Genomic DNA, 6,809 nt, shown 5'->3' with positions numbered 1-6,809 from the left:
TTATAACCAAGGGGAAAACATAATATAATTTCAATGATCTTTCTTCATTCCCCTTTCCCTGCTTTCAAACTACATACAAAAACGAAAAACGTATTTTTTTTAAATTTTTCTTTGATTTTTCTCTTCTTTTTTTTTCTATTTTTTTTCTAATTATTTTTCCTTTTTCTTTCTTTTTTTTTTTAATGAAAAATGAAACTAAATAATGAAATCGAAAGTACATAAATAAATCTAATGCTAACTGTTACAAACTTGGGTGCCAACAATAATATGCACCATCTCCAAACCACATATCCAACCATAGCCTCGAACCACGAACTATTGGCTTAGTATGCCAATCAATCAACATTAATAAAACTATTACAAACACCGAAGCTCCCCCAAGCTAGACTCGGGATAAGTAACCAACGGGGCTAATAGGGCTCAATTTTGTGGAGTTAAAACAATAAACGGACAAGGCTACAACATGGGTATGAAAGGCAGGAACTGATGTTTCTAAATTCGTCTGAAGGCTTCCTAAGAGAATGGCCTCTGTCATACGCGGCATGCTTGAGTTGCAACTAAACTACTAATGAATCCCAAGCCAAAATCATACGATAACAAGTCACATCAATCACACAAACACATAGTAAGGTGACCTACATGATAATTGGCTAGCTATTCTTGACACGAGACCAACATCTTACCGCGTACCATTCAATTGGTTCACACAATGCCAAGAAGTTATCAATGTATAGCACAGCTGACTGAATTTCAGAATCATAACTAAGTTCAAAAGAAGCTCAAGAGAGTTAAGTAAAGTCCGGACACGGTTTGAAAGTCAAATACACAATGCAGGGTATAAAAACATATGAACGCAAGTAAAACTGCAACTAAGTTTATCAATATTACTAGGAAAGCAGTACATTTTTTCGTTGTACGTAGACTCCCACCCCTAGTGAGTGGTACAAAGCGCACAACACCTACAAAACAAAAGAAAACTAGACTAAAGTGCAACTACGATGCGCAAATCGATGATGACAAATATCCTCCCCCAATCTAAAAAACATATTGTCCTCAATGTGAACAAAGAGGGTGCAAAATAAAATAAAATTGAGAATAAGGGAAAAGGACAACTCACAAACAAGGAGCTTATCACTAAAGGCTTTGACGTCACTGCCGCGATGTGGTAATGAAACTAGCCAAGAAACCTGACAACGATCGTCCCTAAAGAGATATTTCATCACTTAAGCACACATTAGGTGGTTAGTAAATAAAAAATAGGAATTAAAACAGTAAACTAGGTTGCCTCCCGGTAAGCGCTGGTTTTTAAGGTCCCGCTCGACCCTACTCAAATTGTTAATCAGAAGAATCCAACGCCTTTAGTAATTTATCAAATGCTCCTGCAAACATGTCATTGAGCACTACATATGGCTTAATTAAAACCACATTCATCCTCTCAAATAGGGTATTAGATAAACAAGCAGAAAAATCAAAAGAAAAAGAAAAACAATTAGAAGAAAAATCAAAAGAAAAAGAAAAAGAAAAAGGAGAATATTTACAACTTCCCTCTAATTGCTCCTCTGGCAATGTAAACGTTTTAGAATGAGCATCATGGTCGACAAGGTCAAATGTATCATTGCATTGAGACATATTGAGAAAGGACAAAAGACTTAACATAGGGGATGAAGGAACAAGATCAAGCCTCCGCGAGAACGGGGCATAGCGGGGAGGAGATATAGGCTCAACATTAATACTTTTACCTGCAATTCCACCCTCGTGAATAAGCTTGTTATTAAATCTTCAACCAAAAGTTTCTCAACCAATGGTTTCTCAACCACCGATTCTTCAACCATTAGTGATTCTTCATCCTCCAAAGTCTCCATTATATCCAACTTTTTCTCATCTTGACCATTATAAGTACCAAAAGTCAAATGATAGCCTTCCTCTAATGAACTAACATTCTCAACAAATCCACCAAAATCATCATCATCATCATTATAAAGGATTTTCATGTCACAATAAGATGGTTCGAGTTGGAAATTTTGCATATCAAATTGAAGGAAAGGGTTGACAGTATTACTATATGACTCGTTATAGGGACAAAGAGAAATATCATGGTCATGGCAATGACAACAAGAACAATAATACGGGGGAGGGGTATGAGTTTGAGGAATAGGAAAAGAGAAATTTTGCAGAGTAGGTTCAACAAACATTGTCATCTCCCACTCATATGTATCTCTAGCTAATTGCTCGATCAAATCCCAACACTCTTCTGGAGTCTTCTCCACAAATATATAACTACTCTTGGAATCCAACACCAATCTTGTATCTTCATTCAATCCCTCATCAATCACCATACATAGTTCCCATTGTTCAAAAAGATGATTTGGACCAAGAAAATCTCCGAGCCTATAATAATATCTCCAAAACACTTCATTCTCAATTTGAGGAAAACTAATAGAAGCCATTTTATATTAAAAAAAAGGGGAAATTTTATACACAAACGAAAAAATATATACAAAGTAGCCTCACCAGAAATAAAAGCTAAAAAGAAAAATTAAACCGTCTCCCCGGCAACGGCGCCAAAATTTTATAGGTTATCGTACACCCGTCAAAAATAAAATCCTAACGAAACCTCCTAACAATGTAGTAGGGTAAGTAGGGTCGAATCCACAGAGAGATGGCAATTTAAATATAGCTTTCAAGGTATGGGGAAACTAACAATGTCACGAAATTTAGGATTGAATGTTTAAACTAAAATAAATAGGAAAATAAACTAAAAGATCTAGGGCAATGGTTCACCATGTTCATAGTTCAAAATCAATCAAAACATCATCAACAATTCAATTATTCAAAGTATCTAGAGCACGAATTAATCCTACGGTCGGGTCTTAACACTCTCGATTCGACATATGTAGTACGGTCGCTAACATAATCAGAATTGCTAGTTGTAGGTAAGCCTCTAAAAGTCGATCTTTCGATTCTAAACCCTATTAGCATGATTTAATCAAACAATTGATCAGATTGCAAAGATTAACAATATAAACCTAATCAACTAGAAATATCAATGAATAATCAAACCATCAACAATAATAATAAAGATTCATAATATAAACATGGATTCCCAAACCCTAGAAAGAAAACTACTAAATAATGAAATAAATTATGAAACTTAAGTCTAAGAATGAAAACATAATTAAAAGCAATAAATAAAAGAGAAACTAGTAATACCTCAAGGAGTTACATTAATGGAATATGGAGAAAAACTAGAGTTCATTAAAAGAGAAGAGAGAAAAAGAACGTAGAAAAGAATTCTAGGAATAAAAAGCATGAGGAAAATAAATTAATTTCCTTGAAGTATTTATAGTTTCTATTTTCTAAAATAAAATAAATAAGAAAATAAAAGTATACGTTGTCAACGATTGGTCGATGGACGATGACGTGGCAATGAAACCCGAGATTGACCAAGTCACCCGAACAACGCACAAGGGCGTGTGTGAGAAGTAGCAGGGCTGAATGCGAGATCCCTCGTTGGGCTATGAGTGATCGCTCGCTGGCCGAGGCATCCCTCGTTGGGCCACGAGTGATCGCTCGTTGGCCGAGGTCGACAAAGTTGTTGCAGGCTTTCTTGCATTGCGAGGCTTGGTGCATAGCGTGGCATCGCTCGCTGGCATCAAGCGCTCCCTCGTTGGACTATTGCGCGACAAACAACATGGTTAGCACGAGATCCCTCGCTGGCCGCGAGTGATCCCTTGCTGGGATGCTGCTGGTGCGTGATGAAGGGCACCGCGAGATCCCTCGCTGGAGGCGAGTGATCCCTCGCTGGGATTGTTGCACGGCTAAGCATGGTGGGCGATGCATCGGATAGCCGAGTCACCTTTGTTAATGTCATAACTCTTGTTCTACAATGCCCCTAGGGACGTGTGACCTATCGTTGGAAAGCTCTTTAAGCCTACTTTCTAGCTCATTCAAAATCGCCTCATTACGAACTGTAGAACTTGAGATATCATCAAAAGAGTGAACGCTTGTCCGTTTTAATGCTTAGAAAAATAACGTTAGCTTCGTTGTTGACTCAAAAGTTATCCCGAGAGACATATAATGATCCTCGAGTCAACATCTCATTCGTTCAACATCCAAATCAACTTTGCACACTCCGAAAGCTTCCAAATGACTGTAAAATCACCTAAAATATTAAAGAAAACACGAACAAGGCGTAATAGAGTACAATAATGACAACTTATGCAAATGCGACTCTAAATGCAACTAAAATGAGACGAATGCCTAGAAATGCAACCTAAATGCACCAAAATACCCTATACAAATATGATTCATCAAATTCCCCCAAGCTAGATGATACACTCATATTTTATATAGTTTTTACCCCCGTCCCGTATGCACTTTTCATCTCATTTGAGCTCTTCGGAGCCTATTTTAGTGCTAATGTGTGTTGTGTAGTGTCTGTTAGTTGCAGTGCAGTTTTTGATGATAATTGATCTTTGGAGGCCTGTTTCTTATCACTCTTGTATGACTACACGGATCCCGGAGCATTGCGGGATGATCTAGCTAGCTTGAAAGGGGTCACGAGCGTCAAACTTGGCCCAAAGGAGTTGGGCCTAGGCCTCAAGTTCAAACTCAATGCAATTGCGTCAAACTGAGCTCAAAACCTGTGGCCCCGGTTTTCGAAAACCGGCAGGTTTTGAGAATTGAAGGAAATCTATCTTAAGTGCGAAACCGGCAGGTTTGGAGAAACCTGTGGCCCCGGTTTTCGCTACCTGATGCTTTTGGAACGCCTGACTGGGCCGAAAACCGGCCGGTTTCTGGAAACCGGGGTGCCCGGTTTTCGGTCCCTTTGCGTCTTCTTTTGCTTAGTTACTCCGTAGGATTAAGGGAAGGCTTATATATATATATATTTAGTGATTTTAGTACGTTTTCTCTCTTGGAACTTCGTATTATTATTATTGCTTAGCTTAAAAACTTCAATTTTTATTCTCCAAACATTCAGTCTTTAATCAATTAAAGATTCAAACTTTCAGTTAATCCTTCGTTCTTCGTTTTAGGTATTACTTTGTGTTCTTATTCTTTTATTTAATTTCAATTATGCTTTCAATTAATATGTTTGCTTTGTTTATTGGTATTATGTGTGAGTAGTTACTTTTCTAGGGTTTAGGGGATCCACGAATGCATGATTGGGATTATATGTGGACTTGATTATTGATTGATTGATTATAATTTCTATAGCTTATTATTATTATTGCTCGTCAATTCTGTTCGGCCGGACTATTTTGATTGAGTTTGATTAACCTTAGATTATGCGCCGAGAGGTATAAATCTGATGTTTTTGGTCTGTGGCTATTAGATAGGAATTATTTCTAGTACGTAGCGAGAGCCCGCTAGTCGTTCTATCCTAAGGAATTCATAAGATTCGAGAGATGCATGTTTTCCTAATTATAATTGTTAATTGATTGTTATTGTCCGTTGTCCAATCCCGGTCTGCATTTATGGTGAACCGTTGCCCTAGATTCCTTTAATATTGCTATTTTCCGATTTGATTATTTGCTTTAGTTTAATATACAAACCAATCCAACTCTTTGTTACCAGTAGTCTAGATTAGTTAATTAATAGTAGAAAGAACATTGTTTCCCTGTGGATACGATCCCTGCTTCCCTTACTATATTTTTAGTTGGTGAACGTTAGGTTTATCTTTGATAGGAGTGCGATTTAGCCTGTCAAAAATTTGGCGCCGTTGCCGGGGAAACGGTTTTATTTTCCGTTATTAATTGTTTTTCTAGATTATTGGTTGTTACTTCTCAAGGGACTCCCGTTCCTTGAGACCGGATCTCACGACTGTTTTCTAGTTTTTGCTTGTTTATGCCCAGGACTGTCCATACCAGCGATCTGACTTCGTTCGATCCTGAACCTGAACGGACCTTTCGTAGACGGCGTAGATTCGTTAAATAGTTGAGAGACTATTCTGACTCTGAATCCGACTATCTGATTAGCAATCTATTCCATACAGATTCAGAGATGGGTGACCAAGCACCACCACCCCCACTTGTGCCAAGGCTTACAGACTACTCTAAACCAAGTCTGTCTATGCTTCCCAAGGAAATCATGCCTTCCATTGTGGTCGAGAATTTCAAGATCGAACCCCAGCTGATAAACATGATCGAGAGACACCAATTCGGTGGGGAAAAGGGTGAAGATCCTAATCTCCATATTCAATCTTTCATTCAGTATTGTGCCACCATTAAGCAGAAGAATTTAACACCGGAACAGATTATGGAGATACTCTTTCCATTTTCATTGAGTGGGAAGGCAAAGCTATGGATTAACAGTCTCAACTACGCAGCTATGAAAATCACCGATTGGAATTCCTTGGCCCTTGCGTTCTATGTTAAATATTTCCCACCTGAGAAGACAGCCCGTCTGAGGGGTCAGATATTAGGTATCTCTCAACAAGCAGATGGGAGTTTGTTCGAGGTTTGGGAAAGATTCAAGGACTTGCAAAGAGAGTGCCCACACCATGGTCTGGAGGACTGGTTCCTGGTTCAGCAGTTCTATAATAGTCTGGGTAATGAGTCTAGGTGTCTTTTGGATTCAGCTGCCAGTGGGAGATTTATGCAACTGGAGGTGCCTAGAGCTTTAGAGGTGATTGAGGAGATGGCCATCCATAGTGCCCAATATAGGAATCCTAGAGGTTTTGCCGATCGTGGTGTTAAGCATGAGATGAACTCTTTTGAACAACTTACTGCTCAGCTAACTGCCCTACATCACAAGCTGGATAATATGCAAAACGCATCTTCCTAGACCACCCAACAAGCTAGTGTCGC

General features: G+C 38.6%; 1 non-coding gene across 1 annotated transcript; it reads right to left on the bottom strand.

The window, feature by feature from the left end:
• Positions 1 to 6,402: 6,402 nt before the first annotated feature.
• On the bottom strand, positions 6,403 to 6,509 carry LOC130471048 (small nucleolar RNA R71). Its single transcript, XR_008931740.1, has one exon. It is a non-coding gene; the product is annotated as a small nucleolar RNA R71 (small nucleolar RNA).
• Positions 6,510 to 6,809: the final 300 nt, after the last annotated feature.

This window comes from Spinacia oleracea, chromosome 3 (assembly GCF_020520425.1).
Source record: "Spinacia oleracea cultivar Varoflay chromosome 3, BTI_SOV_V1, whole genome shotgun sequence".
NCBI classification, from domain to species: domain Eukaryota; kingdom Viridiplantae; phylum Streptophyta; class Magnoliopsida; order Caryophyllales; family Amaranthaceae; genus Spinacia; species Spinacia oleracea.
The sequence above is the reverse complement of the archived record's forward strand: the minus strand, read 5'-3'. Positions and strand labels throughout refer to the sequence as shown.